The sequence below is a fragment of the Xenia sp. Carnegie-2017 genome, unplaced genomic scaffold (genome assembly GCF_021976095.1).
Source record: "Xenia sp. Carnegie-2017 unplaced genomic scaffold, XeniaSp_v1 HiC_scaffold_16, whole genome shotgun sequence".
In the NCBI taxonomy this organism is placed as follows: domain Eukaryota; kingdom Metazoa; phylum Cnidaria; class Anthozoa; order Malacalcyonacea; family Xeniidae; genus Xenia; species Xenia sp. Carnegie-2017.
Window position 1 is genome coordinate 11,049,867 of NW_025813469.1, and position 15,870 is coordinate 11,065,736.

General features: G+C 34.9%; 2 long non-coding RNA genes across 2 annotated transcripts; both read right to left on the minus strand.

The window, feature by feature from the left end:
• Positions 1-1,602: 1,602 nt before the first annotated feature.
• On the minus strand, positions 1,603-4,164 carry LOC124437469. Its single transcript, XR_006945707.1, has 2 exons — positions 3,549-4,164; positions 1,603-1,959 (listed from the first exon to the last, which is right to left on the minus strand). It is a non-coding gene; the product is annotated as an uncharacterized LOC124437469 (long non-coding RNA).
• Positions 4,165-11,081: 6,917 nt separating this feature from the next.
• On the minus strand, positions 11,082-12,367 carry LOC124437476. Its single transcript, XR_006945716.1, has 3 exons — positions 11,897-12,367; positions 11,540-11,625; positions 11,082-11,387 (listed from the first exon to the last, which is right to left on the minus strand). It is a non-coding gene; the product is annotated as an uncharacterized LOC124437476 (long non-coding RNA).
• Positions 12,368-15,870: the final 3,503 nt, after the last annotated feature.

The window sequence follows — 15,870 nt, forward strand, 5'->3', positions numbered from 1 at the left end:
TAAAATACTCATTTTATATGTTCAGCCAACCCTGAAAAGAAATAATCTACAATTGAAGCATACAATCGAACATTCGCTAAAATGCTCAATGTCGATAATAAATGCTTAGAATTCATCTGTAGGCATGACTACACTGATAAGAACTTCATTCTACATATTTCACTGTAAAAATCGTTGATGTTTACGTGCAAAAAGTTTCAAACACAATTAGTAAAGCATGGAAAACATTTCCTTCAACTTGTTCCAAACCGAAAGCACAATTTGATACATCAAACTTCTACGTTAAATAAAAACATAAAAACAGAACGATTTGCTGGAATTTCCAAGAGCAATAAAGGGAGAAGGATTCTTCATCCAATATAGCCAATATAGACTGTTTCATATGCAATTTCTTGCGAATTTCTGTGTGAATGTTTTGATCATTTATTTAGGTTTTTCATCCCTAATCGCAACAGAAATATAAAAGTAGGTTTTAGCATAACATAGATGAAAAGCAATGCAATGACATACCAGATTTCAAGCGAATAACATGAGCAAAATATGAAATAATCCACACAAAATTGCTTAGGAATGGCAAAGTCTAAGAATTTAGTAGATTGAAATTATAATCGGTGACGTTCAACATGATAATTATTAAATTCATCATGTTTGTCTCCCCCCCCCCTGTTAGAATATTTATAATTTTATCTTTTTTGTCTTTATTTTGCTTCACATATAAATGAATACAAAACTAAGGGTTGTTAATCTTTGCCTCTTCCGTGTTTATCAAATGTCGACTGCAAATTTAAACATATTCTCTGTCTTCAACTTGCAGTGATGAACGAATAATTTTGTCAAATCTTTGATTAATTTTGATCCTGAATTATATGTAAAGATATATGAAATGGCTTGTCGTCCTAAAGATTATGAAAGTGGATAGGAAGAGTCAAGATTTAAGAATACTGTTGTTGAAACTTTTTACTGTTCAATTTGCCTGAACGTCGTTAAGGATGCCATAATGTGTGAACATAACGAACACATTTTTTGTCGTTACTGTATCGAAGAACATCTACGAGTTAATGCACAAAGATGTCCTCAATATCAAGATAATTTGATTGTAGATAAATACACTTCTTCCAGCAAGTCTTATAAATAACTTGATTTTTAAGTTCAAGATCAGTTGAAACCACGCAAATCGTGGTTGTCTTGAATTTATCAACGTCGAAGATCTTGAAAGACATGTTGAAAATTGAGGCTTTGCTCCAGTGTTGTGCTCAAATGTACGTTGTGGTAAGGATATAAACAAACAAGACAAAATTAAACATGAAACTGGGTTATGTGAGTACAGAAAGATTGCTGCTCACGACTTTGAAGAGATTTGAGAAATGTTTCAACTAAGTTTTGTTCATGTTGACAAAGTGAAAATGCAGATGAATGAAATAAATGGAAAAATGGATCAAAAGTTTATTGACGTCAGGGGCGGATCCAGCAATTTTCGTGACTGATGCACCACTGGGAGCGCCAAAGGCGCTAGCTCTGTAGGGAGGTCTGGGAGGATGCCCCCCGGAAAATTTTATATTTTAGACCGTCGGAAATGCGATTTCCTGCGTTTTGACAACAGAATTTAAAAAAAACTTGGCTTTACTTAGTTTGTAAACTTTTCGCAAATTTCAATGATATAAAATCTAAAATTCCACTAACCTTTAAACATTTTCATTACTACTATCAGATTTATCAAGTTTCATACCTTCGCCAAAACTTACAATCAGGAAGGTATCATTCCAATCCACGAGTGATTTTGAAAAGGTAGAAGCTTGGCATATTTTTTGTCGTGAAACGCAAAGAAGCCTTTTATATCTCACAAATGAAGCACAAGTTTTTGACCATTAATCACACTTCATACCACTGGTCCAACAACAGCAGAAAAAGATACGTAGACATAGCAAAGAAATGTTCATGCAGTTACCGTCACCTCTAGTTCTACACAAGCAATAAAAATTAGAAAGTCTATTGAATAAAATCACTATTGACTCTATGTTGATAAAGAAAAGCCTTTTAGGGGAACATTCATCAAGCCTTAAAGTGTAACTTTTTGGGTTGCCTTTAACAATCCATAAATATTTTTTTAGATAATTGAATCTAAGCATGGTAATGTCAGTGCTATACTTTCCCAACCAAATTCATGACACCAGCTTTCAAGGGGAGTATAAGTACGTACCTAATAGCTAATACTATGTGCCCTCCTAGCTTTAATCAAATAGCAATGGTGAGGACTTCTATACATAAGGATCAGGATACACATATGCACATATGCAAAAATAAAATATGGTGATGTAATATACAATGAAATATGTTAAAGAATTACAATATAGAACTGTTGCTCTAGTATCTTTATGTATAGTGGGTAATTTTGAGATAATAATAATCATGTAAAGACAATACAGTAACATCAAATCTATGTAAATGAAATGCTTTGCTATGTACCCACCCTTTTGTGATCATAATGTTTTATGGTAAATTTAGAAATTTGTCACACTGTGCATGATTGTAAATGAGAGCATACACTCAAAAAAACATCATCTTGTAAACTCAAGATTCCAGTTATAACAGCAACAGAGAAGATTCAAAGCAATATTTCAACTTCATATGAAAGTCATTATCAAGCTAGGTGTGGAAGAAATAATAAGGAATTGTTGTGGCTGAAATAATATGTAATTACAGTTTGCTTTGCTAAATTTCAGGGAATTGACAATATTAGGCATGCAATTTGAAAATGAAAAACTCTAATGAATAACATGGTTGGTCCAGCATAGCTCTTACATTCAACACATTGCATAGCTCAGAAAGTTAGTATTTATATACAAGCAAAATGTATGAAAAATGTGCCCTCTCTGTCTGTCACATTGAGCACATATTACAACATATTACATGGAATATTTAAATATCTATGAAATATCCTGAAGTAATGTAATATTAAATTATTAGCTCTTAAATTTTTATGTATATTAAGTAACTTTGAAATCACAATATCCATGTGTTCAGAATTACAGTGGTGATTTCTCCAGGAAGTACGTAGAGACTTCTACCAGTGACTTTATTCCGAAGAATATAAATATGCAGGAATACCCAAATATAAATATGCAGGAATACCCAAATTCAAACATATAGTTGTGACTAAAATGTTTTGTGATCTTATGTTATATGACACTTTCTAAACTTGGCACAACAACATGCATAATTATGTGCACACTAGTTATGGCATAAATCCAAAGCATTGCATTATACTACTGGCTAAATTTCATTGAGCCAACAATATTGGACATGGAGTTTGAAAATTGACATTGTAAAATAGAATACAGTAAATTTCGATTTAATAGGTTAATGCAGGTCAGGATGCTTTGAAATTTAAATAAATTCAACAGGGAATAAACACCCCATGTGCCCCTTCCCATCATATTCCTAACATTAAAGAGAGTAAGCCATGAGCATTACATAAGTACAAGTATAGACCTATAGCTATGCATTACAATGTCAAGCATAGTAAGCAGTAAGCACTTCAAGCTACTTACTTTAAAGCCCGCCAATTATCTCCCATATGGTTAGGGATAATCAACTCTGCGTTAAGATCTCTCGCCAGCTTTCCTTTTCGAAACAGGTCTGTTTTAGTCGGAATGGCAGCAGAGACTTTTGCTTCATAATCCTTTCTTACAGAAGAAATCTCGCTGGTTTAACTGTCTTGAATCAATGAGCCAAAATCGTATATTGCCTACTTTCAGCCATGATGACTTCAAGATATAAATAAGCCAAATGCGATAGTCATGTAATTATAATTTTGAAGGTTTGAAGATTTATAACGCTGGCTCAAGTGCACCAGTCAGAATGAAATTTTGGTGTTCGTGGGCTTAAGTGCAACAGTCAGCAGCGATTTCCCACCGTGACGTAGGCTAAAAAACAATGAAATTCGTGACGTTTAGGTGGTTCACTCGGCCAAAGAGACTCGGGACTGTTGCACCAACTGGTGCACTTTTTCCCCACCGTGACGTAGTGATTCACTATCTAGCCACCGTGACGTAGTAATACAAATTCAGCTCAGTGTAGCTGGATGATGAAACAAATTTTTCGCTAAAAATTTCGACACATAAAAACGCCATATTTAGCGACGCATTTTTTAATAATGCGGCTGTAATCAAAATGATACTCACATGTAAACAATCGACGAAGGTTTTAACAATATTTCTCAATCATCAATGTACATTTGTTGTCAATATATTGTCAGTGTTAAGGTATTTAAAGCATTTAGAAACTATAAACGTTCCAATCTGATATATTTCTTGCATTTTGCTCGTATTGATTGTAAGTTATAATATGTTGTGAAAGATTAACTATTCAATTTTATGACTGATGCACTCGCATCAGTTGCACCAGCCTGGATCCGCCCCTGATTGAGGTGTGTGGTGAAGGCATGGATAGCAAGTAGAAAATTATTCAACCGACAGCGTATGAAAAGCAAAGCACGTGTGCGCAATGTACGTATGTTTTAAAATATTGTTTATGTCTTTTGTAGATCTGCTTCATTGCACTATTTTCTTTTATCTTTCGTTTTCCTTTGCTTTACATAAATATGTTAAAATTAAAACAAGGCGTTGTTATTCTTCGCTTTTAACTTCCGTGTTTATCAAACGTCGACGGAGAATTTCAACGTATTTTCTATCTTCAACTTGTTGCGATAAACAAATAATTTCGTCACTTCTTAAATTCATCTTAACACTGAATTATACGGGAAAACGAATGAAATGGCTTATCGTCCTAATGATTATGAATGTGGTTATGATGAATCGAGATTTAAGAATGCTGTTGATGAAAATTTTCGCTGTGCAATTTGTCTCAACGTCGTTAAAGACGCAAGAATGTGTCAGCATAACGAACACATCTTTTGTCGTGAATGTATTGAAGAACATCTACGAGTTAATGCACAAAGATGTCCTCAATGTCAAGATGATTTAACTGTAGCTACACTTCTTCCAGCGCGTGTTATAAATAACTTGATTTCTAAGTTAAACATCAACTGCCACTTCGTTAGTCGTGGTTGTCCGGAATTTATAAACGTCGAAGATCTTGAAAGACATGTTGAAAGTTGTGGCTTTGCTCCAGTGTTGTGTTCTAATGAACGTTGTGACAAGGAGATAAACAAACGAGACAAGATTAAACATGAAACTGAGTTATGTGAATACAGAAAGATTCCTTCTCACTATATTGAAGAGATTAGAGAAATGTTTCAAAAAAGTTTTGATCCAGTGAAAATGCAGATGGTTAAAATAAATGAAAAAATGGATCAAGATAGAATTGAAATAAATAAAAAAATTAATGATGTATCTGGTCGGTCTACGAAGGAAATAATGGAATTAAAGAAAGAAATGATGGAATCAAGACAAGAAATAAAAGATGTTGAACAAAATCCTTTTACCGTGACCCAGGAAATAAAAGATGTTCAACAAAACCTTTCTACAGTGACCAAAGAAATGAAAGAAATGAAAGCCATGATGTTTCAAATGTTTGAAAAGATGAATATAAATGAACAACATGTTCAAACATCGACATCATCAGTTGAAATGTTGATGAACTCAGTAAAATTTGATATTTTGGTTGCTGGAGGTTATCCATATGATTTCTCAAAAATGGTTGAAATATTTTCCTGCAATGAGAAGAAATGGTTTAACATTGCATCAATGGAAAATGAACACAGTTATGCTTCATCATTTATTTATAATGATAATTTATTTGTTGTTGGAGGATTTGATTGCAAGTCAATAGAGACAATGAATATAAAAAAGTTACCTTTGACATGGAAGACATTTCCCACAAAGTTTCCTTATAAATGTTGCCAGCACCAAACTGTTGTTTGTAAAAAACAAATCTTTCACATTGGAGGATATGATTATGATAAAAATACAACATTGGATGAAGTTAGTGAAATACATATTACAAGTACAACATCTTATGTTTTGAAAGAGTTGTGTCATATGCCTGAACCACGGGATGCCCATGGAGCTGTTGTTGTTGATGATAAAGTTCTTATTTTTGGAGGATATGGAAAAGATGGAAAAGTTTTGTCCAGTGTTTTGGAATTTAATCCAAGGACTCTTACATGTAAGGAAATGCCTCCATTACCTAATGCATTGTATGGAATGGCAACAGTTCATTGGAGAGATCAAGTTGTTCTTCTTGGAGGTCGTGATGGAAAAGAAAATTTGAACAGTGTTATCATGTATAACAGCAAAACAGGAAAGATTACAGTCTTACCATCCATGTTGGAAAAGAGATATAAGTGTTGTGCAGTTATAACTGGTGATACAATTGTTGTCATGGGAGGTGAGAATGATAAAGGTGAAGATCTTAAATCAGTGGAGTGTTTTAAAATGGGAAGCAGTTCTTCATGGACATATCTTCCTTCAATGAATGAACCACGACGTGGAGCCATTGCTGAAATTTTACCTTCTGGACCAAAGTATTTGTAAGCACTGAATTATTCTCTAAATAATCAGAACATTAAAACTCAGTAAAATTTGTTTATATTGAAGCTAAACACTACTTAAAATTGAATATGTAAACTTACAATGTTCATATAACCTTTGATTATTATAATAAATTACTGGAGAAATAAATGGTTTTAGTATTTTACTAATGACAGAGACAAAAAGAAAATTTATTGCTTTAGTATTTGTTCAGAATCTTCAAACTTACAACTGTGTATGAGTTTGACCAGTGGTGTTGTCGATCATAGAGATTATAAATAATACTAGAGGTGGCATCGTAATATAATCAGTGAATATAATCTATACTCCAAAATACGGCACACATTTTTGGAGGGCAAAATTGATTCCCTCATGTTACAATACAGTGGCCAACTATGATTTTTTGACTTTTTTGTTTTTGTTATACGCAAATACAATAGTAAATATTGTCACAATCGATTCCTTGAACTATTTTTTTCTTTTCATCGTAATTTTGGAGGATACCTAATTAGGATACGAAATTGGAGCTCCGAGTCAAAGATCTGGCTATTTAAAACAAATTGCCAAATTCTTTTTTCACGAATTTGCAACGTGTTTGTAATATTAAAAATTCGCTTGTCTAAATTCCATAGCGCTAAAAAGTAAAAAAAATTTACCTTGTGAAACGAACAACATCTTTTTGCGTTGCTTCCGTCAAGCAATCCACTTCTTTTTTGGTTTACATATCTTCAACTCCTTTTTATTTTAACTTTTCATTTATTTTAAAACGAAGAAATGCAATGCAGCATTGCAGTATTCTGGCTGTCTTAGAATTGATTATTTATATCTTAGCTATTGGTAACTAATTACTGCAAAATATGAGTCGATCTTTTGCAGTGCTCACTCTTTCATTGCGCCCCCCAACATCATTCTAGAGCCTGTTTTCCACTAGCCACGTATCGTAACCATTGAGTTCTATAAGACCTGGAGGGGAGAAGGGGCCTGGACCCCGCGGTCAAAAACATGGTGGTAATGGCGGATTTTGGTGGTCAAAACTTCCACTTTAAAATTTTTTTTCAATATTCACTCCCTCCTGATTTCTTATATGAACGATAACAAGTGAGAAAAAACAATTACGATACCGACAGCATATCATGTGAAAATAATGCTTCAGCATTGCGTGAAAAACACAGTATACACACACATCAAAATAAAGAAAATCGACGGTAGAGAAACGCATATTGGGGATCACCTGGAATCGTACCAAGTATGGATTTGTTGAGATGAGACAATATGTTTATTTTTTCATGCATAATAATGATATTATCATAAGCTACTGTAGAACAAAAATTTCAAGGTAGAAACAAATCTCAGCACATTGTTCAACACAGTACTTTTATCTTGGTTTTGAAGTAGTAACCTGTTTACTATAACAATAAATACTTCATTTACAGAAATGCTAAGTAGTACTTTAAAACTGTTTGCATAAATCCAACTTTCCAAACCCATTATAATTGTCTACACTATACAGTCAGTCAAATTGAGCAGGCAAGCAATTTAATAGTTATTTTTATTATACGTCATATACCATAGTTCTCATTCACTTTGCATGGCACTGCATTCGATCTCAACAATACTGTGTTGTAAATTTTCCCTTCATCTTTAAAAAAAATATGAACAAATTCTGCCCCATTTTTGGGAGGTAAACTCGATTCAAATCACGAGAGTTTAGCTTGATCATGATACAAGATGGATGCAAAACTCGATAAAAATTGGCTGCTTTGCCTCGTCTGGCGAGCGGTAGAGTGAAGGACAAACAAGACTGGACCAAAATAACTTTAAATTAAAACTTAGTAGTAGAAACACTCTTCAAATATCGTGTTAAAAACAAAATAGTAAAACTACTATTGTGCTACTTACCGGAGTCATGAAATGTTTCCTATTCTGTCGCTATTTCAGCATCCGCAAACTACGGAAGCTTGCAGATTGTTTAATAAATAAAATTTTAAAAAAGTGTTTACGTTAGGAAAATAGTTTTGATATTTTCTATACTCGCAATCGTGGTGGTCAAATCAGGGTGGGCGACAAAAATTTTATTTTATGAGCCCGCGTCTCTCCGCTGACTTTGACCACCAAAATCCGCCATGTTTTTGACCACGCGGCCGCGCGCTAATAATTTATAGCAATTTTGTTGACGTTTCCCCTCCAGTTATTATAGAACTCAATGGTTATAACTGGAGATACAATTGTTGTCATGGGAGGTTGGGATGACAAAGGTGGATATCTTAAATCAGTAGAGTGTTTTAAAATGAGAAGCAGTTCTTCATGGACATATCTTCCTTCAATGAATGAACGACGATTTGGAGCCATTGCTGAAATTTCACCCTTTGCACAAAACTATTTATAAGCACTGAATTACTCTCTAAATAATCAGAACTTTATAACTCAGTAAAATTTGTTTATATTAAAGCTAAACACTACTGAAAATTGAATATGTAAACTTACAATGTTCATATAACCTTTGATTATTATAATAAATTACTGGAGAAATAAATTGCTTTAGTATTTTACTAATGACAGAGACAAAAAGAAAGTTTATTGCTTTAGTATTTGTTCAGAATCTTCAAACTTACAACTGTGTATGAGTTTGACCAGTGTTGTTGTTGATCATAGAGATTATAAATAATACTAGAGGTGGCATCGTAATATAATCAGTGAATATAATCTATAGTCCAAAATACGGCACACATTTTTGGAGGGCAAAATCCATTCCCTGATGTTACGACACAGTGGCCAACTATGATTTTTTGACTTTTTTGTTTTTGTTATACGCAAATACAATAGTAAATATTGTTACAATCGATTTCTTGAACTATTTTTTTCTTTTCATCATAATTTTGGAGGATACCTAATAAGGATACGAAATTGGAGCTCCGAGTCAAAGATCTGGCTATTTAACAAATTGCAAAATTCTTTTTTCACGAATTTGCAACGTGTTTGCAATATTAAAAATTTGTCTAAACTCCATAGCGCTAAAAAATAAAAAAATTTTACCTTGTGAAACAAACATCTTTTTGCGTTGCTTCCGTCAAGCAATCCACTCCTCTTTTGGTTCACAAGTTTTCAACTCTTTTTTATTTTAACTTTTCATTTATTTTAAAACCAAGAAATGCAATGTACCACTGCAGTATTCTAGCTGTCTTAGAATTGATTATTTATATCTTAGCTATTGGTAAATAATTACTGCAAGATATGAGTCAATCTTTAGCAATACTCACACTTTCATTGAGCCCCCCAACTTCATTCTAAAGCCTGTTTTCCACTAGCCACGTATTGTAACGTATCGTGACAAAACGTAACAGGGGGCATGCGTGCTTATGAATTGATGGTCAATAGGCGCAAAAATGCATGCGCCATGTTACGTTTTGCTACGATACGTTACGATGCGTGGCTTGTGGAAAACAGGCTTTAGAATGTGAGATTGTGAGATGTAAATGACATTATGCATGCATGTTTACGTCATATTACATTTTGTTTCAGATAAGCGTCCATGACGTACACATGCAGTACATAGCTTCTATAAGTTCTATCTTGTAACGTTTTACGTTTGCTATTCAAACAATGGCAAAGAGACTGTATTCTGAAGTTGTTATCTCAAGTGTAGAAGGTTCGAGTAGGGATATGCAAAACAATCCGAGATTATCTGACATATCTAAGGCAAAATCAATTCTAAGTTCGATTCCAAATTGGATACAGAGTTCATTTACGATTTGAATTTCGATTCCGAGCTCGAATCTTTGGTTCGGTAAATAGAATACATCGTAATTTTAGATCGTAATTTAATTTTTTAGCCAATTGCAGTTGAGAGTCTTTTTTAAAATAATGGCGTATGCACCAATGTGAGGCATCAAGTATGGAGACAGAAAAATTTTACAAACAAGTTAAAAAGTTCACGCATATTTTTTGGGATTTTTATTGTCTTTTTTTAAAAGGTAAGTATGGATTCATGGAGAAAAATTATCCTATTTTTAGTGATGTAATTATTATTTGGAATTCTTGTTTGTTTTTTACGTATTATTACTTTATGTAAAGGCATGTTTTCGTAACTGCGATGACAGTTGCCTACATTTAGTATGACGTTGTTTATGCCTCATATCTATTCAGATTCCAGACGTTTAAAATCAAATAAAGGTTCTACTTTATTGTGATTGTGCGCTCCCCTCATTCCGTAAAAATCCCCACGGAATTGTTAACACACAGACACAAATCGAGATTTCAACAGTATATAGGTCGTTGGGGGAATGGGTCGAGTCATGTCAAGAATAGTGTTTTGCCACGCATCAGGCAGCAACAAGGAAAAATTGTGTGTCATGATTTCACATTCAGTTCCGTTTTGTAGAGTTGTATTAGTTTGTCGATCGATCGTCCTCAATTGTTGATGAATACGTTTCTCCTCAAAAATATTTTGCTGTGGCATGCTAGCTGCAATTTCAAAGCACAAATGTGTAAAAAACGACAATAAATCAATATTTTTCAACGTTTTTCCACAGCCAAGAAGCAAAGCAAACATCGGCCGCCGAAAAAAACACACATTACTTCAGGGGCTTGACAAAATTTAGATGTATTTTTTGCTTCAGCCAGTCATGGGACAAAACTATAGAAGTTATTGTTCCAGATGTATTTTAGTTAAATGTCTCAATCACTGTGTCAAAGTGATATGATGTATCCTCATGTTTTGCGTATCCCAGTACTTAAATCATTAGGGTTTTAAGCGTCCCAGCAAATATAGCTCCCGTGTTTTAAGTATCCTTACCCGACCACCCAAAGTTCACAAATCACAAGTGATAAAGGTTTCCCTATGCTTGTTCCGTTACTACGATTGTTCCAGAGGTTTCCCTACAGTGGATTGCCATTGACCTAGAGGGAACAACAATAGGCTTTTTTACACGTCATACAACATTGAGTAAAACTGAGTAATATCCCCATACTTAAATCACAAAACCCCTAGTGATTTAAGTACGGGGATACCCAAATCACGGATTTACTAATATCACTGTCATAACGGTTACCTCAGTATGAGCCCGCAAGTTAGCGGTTTCATATGGCGGTATTAACCGTTTCATCTGGTTTGCTGTTTCCGCTCTTTTTGACGTTCCTAAAAATAGAAAGAGAATAGGAACACTTACGGATTATTCGTAAATTTATTGAAAAAAGCACACATTATCCATTACTACTGATATTTTTTAGTTCAATTCTCAATTTCCTTGCAACTTCCAATCGCGACTTTCCTCAAAAAAAGGATTCCAAATTTGGTTCCGAAGAACCCTTTTAAAAAAGAAAGTTGATTAAGTGATTACATTTTAAAATATGTAATATGTATAGTTTAGTTCAGGGAGGACGATATAAGACAGCAGCGCACTTCTTACCGTAATAAGGACACTATAACAATACCAGTCTGCAACAATTCTGACAAAAAATTCATTCCATTTTCTACAGTTGCCGAAATTGTATCAACTTGCTTTTCACCAGAGTATAGGTGCCATCGTTTGATATACGGGTCGTATTGTTTTTGTGTACTTTCTCTCCAAGAGTGCAGGACCAATTTGGCAGCCCGGCCTGAAAGTACACGGTGATGGAGAATCCCCCGAGATTTGACATAGCAGTAGAACCAGCTTTGGATATAGTGGATGAACCAAGCTTGGTTGGCTGGGTTGAGTCGACAAACACTTTGCCACTGGCAGCTAAATTGGCTCCTGGAGTAACATTCTCATCAATTTGGGCCACCAAGACTGAGTCGGCCAGTTTGGAATCACTAGCAGTCCTGTTGCCTTGTCTTTTTGAATCTTTTTAAACTTTTAGAAAGATACTAAAAGGTGGAAATGCATAAAATGAATACTTGAATTTATAGTTGAACCTTGAGGCAAATAGATCAATATCATGTGTAAACTGAGCACACTGTATTGCCTGTGACAGGATAGCAGAGTCAAGGGCCCACTCACTGGAGCTACAGGCCCTTTATCAGCAAGGGTATTGTTATCCCAGGAATATGCGAAGCGGAAAGCCATACCTTATTATTTGAAAAGAAATAAAAGTAAAGCCAGATGTTGGCATATGAATACACAGTACTATTCTCCTGTAAAACATAAAGTTGATTATGAGTTAATGCGTCTGAATATAATGTAACCTAGGAACCTTTTAAATTAGCCCATTTTACGTTGGTAAAACTGCATTCGATTTGTCACAGTTCTACGTCACTACTCACTAGGAAGTAATATTAACTACATCACCATATATCCTTCGAGAAAATGTCTATAACCTCTCCGGAGACATGGGATCTTTGTTCAACTTCATTTAATGAAGAATTTTAGCAACTTTGGACTGGGACGAGTCATTAACTTCTTCACTGCGTGATATTTCTAGCTATAAACACAGACAAAAACAGCATGAGTAATCTGAGGTTCACTGAGGGTTATTAAGGTACAGTGGCGTAGCTAGGAAAAATAGTCACTCCCGCCAATCCATCTCGCGCCGGAGGCGCGACCCCACTGGGGGGGGGTCCGGGGGCATGCTCCCCCGGAAAATTTTGAAATCCAGAGCCTTGGAAACAGCATTTCTTGCGATTTCGAGGGCGAATTATTTGTTGTACAATAATTTATAAAACCCATTTTGTTAGCTGCATTCTTTATGTGGCAATCGTTGAAACTGCAACTAGTTAAAAGGTACTAAAGGTGGCTCAGAGAAACGTTACGCAGGAGACAATTGTCCCTAAAACATAATTTACTCATCACTGCCCCTGCATAAACAGAAGAAATTTGTATTAGCACAAAAATAATATAGTATACGACACTTCTAAAGTGCATAGAGAGAGATTTTTCTTAGCATTCTACTTGTTAGTTTAAACTTGTTTAGATTGGGGCAAGTAGACAGGGATGGCTTTATTCTTTAAAGTTATGCTTAATTTTCTCAATGAAGTACCATGTATTATACGAACAAATATCAAAACACATACTATACTCATCATTTATAAAGAAAGGCCAGCCTCCTGGGTTTTTCTACAAATTTTTCAACCACCTCGTCATGCAACACCTCTGATTCCTCTTTCTTTTCAATGATATCTTTGTGAATAGATATTCTACACAAAGAGCTAAGCCGACCTTGACCCATTCTATTTCTTAAATAGCTTTTTACCCTTTTTAAGCAAGAAAACGACCTCTCTACTGAAGCACTTGCCACTGCCAACACACCATTTTAACAAATTTACCACTTGACCTAAACTCGACTGGAGATTAAATTTGAAGATGTATGTAAGAACCTCATTACTGCACTCTTTGTGAAAGTCCTTGTCGTTGTAAATGAAGGAAAGTTGACTCTCCAAAGTTTGGATGTCAAAAAGAGGACTATACTTATCTTTGAGAAGATTGATCTTCTCCTGTGGAACTATGCCCTTCCATGTAGTAAATAGTTTAGGATTTACAAGGTCTAAAAACTCGAACTGATTAATATCTTGAAATCGTTCACTTAACATGCCTTTAATGGAATCAATAATCTCAAAATAAAGCTGTTTGTAATTGTATCTACTATCTGCTCTGGTTGCTGGTGGGCCTACTTTTTCTTGTGCAGTTTGGTAAAACTCGGTGAAAGCTTGATCCGTGCGAAGTGACACAATAAACTGCTTGAAATTGTCAATCTTGCTTATGCCATAGTTAAAATGTGTTTCCCTATTTTGAAGAATGGAATACAAAATTGTGGACTGTTCTAAAATCCTGTAAAAAACACACACTAGAAAACAAAAGAGAAAGCTATCAAGATAATGCAGTAAGCCACTTATTTTACTTAATGACTCATCATCCCACCCAGCTGGTTGTTCAAGTACCCCTCAAAAATATCTAAAAGTTTTTCATAGTTTTGTGCAATACATTGATTAATCTAGAGCGATAATACCATCTTGTTTCACCAGGGCAGGAAACTCAAGGTTGTTAGATGTGAGAAAAGCTTTTCTTTTGGGGCATTGCTTGTAAATGTGCTGAATGTAGCTATATTAATAAAAAGATTTTAACAGGAGAAATTGATGAGGCTGACTGGCATAGGACCAGGTTCAATCTATGAGCTGCACAATGAACAAAATGAGCAAAAGGATACTCTTGTCGAACCAATGCTTGAACACCATTGATATGGCCAGACATGACAGAAGCACCATCATATGTTTGTAAAACCAGTTTTTCTTTTATATTAGAATACTCACCAAGTTTATCTTTGACAACTTGTGATATTGCTGTGGCATTTCTGTTCATACTTACATCCACAAATCCTAATTGCCTCTCCATAATTTCACTTTCTTTGTCAAACCGAGCAATAACACTTAGCTGCTCTTTGGTGGAGACATCAGATGCTTCATCAACCTGAATACTCATAAATGTGCAATCATTTATTTCCTTTCTGATTTCATCTTCAATAATTGAATCAAGACAGCTGATAAGACCATTTTGAATTTCTGGGGAGACTCCAGTAAATCTTCTGTCACCAACTATATCAGATTCTGCTAGTCTACTGTGCAGTCGACGCTCAAATACAGAATCAAACTTAGCAAAACATTCGAGCAACTCTCTATAATTACCTTTGTTCAAGCTACCTTCGGACTCATTGTGACCTCTAAATGGCAACTCTTGCTTTGACAAATACAGCACGGCCTCAGTAACAGTTTTTAAATTTCTCGATTTTGTCTTACCTCCTCATTGTGACGCTGAATCTCATTTCTTCTAGCGAGGGACATAAGACAATCAATTCGTTCACTAGCTCCATACGTTTTCCATGTCTTAAATGCAGTCAAATGCGATTTAGATTTTTCATGCTTCTTAGCATCAGACATAATACTCCGCATATCGTTGTAGCCATTCTTAGTCCACGATGGCGATGTTTTGGGGAAAACATTAGACATGGCCAACAAAACACTTTCTGCAAGGTTGTACTGCCACACAGCCAGTCCTTCGCCTCATACCAATCTCTCTGAAATGGTCTTCCTTATTTTGGATAGTTAAATCAGGAGTAGGCCGTTCATGAACGATAATATTCTGTTCGACCGACGATCGAGCAGAGAACGGTTTAGCTAATAAGCTATTTACTAAATCAACATCAGTTGAGCAAATCGCAGTCACACTTGAAGCCATTGTGTCATACACAAATACAAAATAGCAATTTGAGAGTAAACACAATGGAAAATTAATACCGACAATGACACGTAATTTGATAATCACTAATCGCTGTACTCGTATTAAAAGGTCGAATAATTACAACCTCCGCCAATTTAAAATAGGGAGTTCGACTATAAAACAGCAGATTTGAGCATGCGTCAAGTCCCTTAGCCAACCAGAATTCAAAACTTCTTATATAGAATTATATTGTA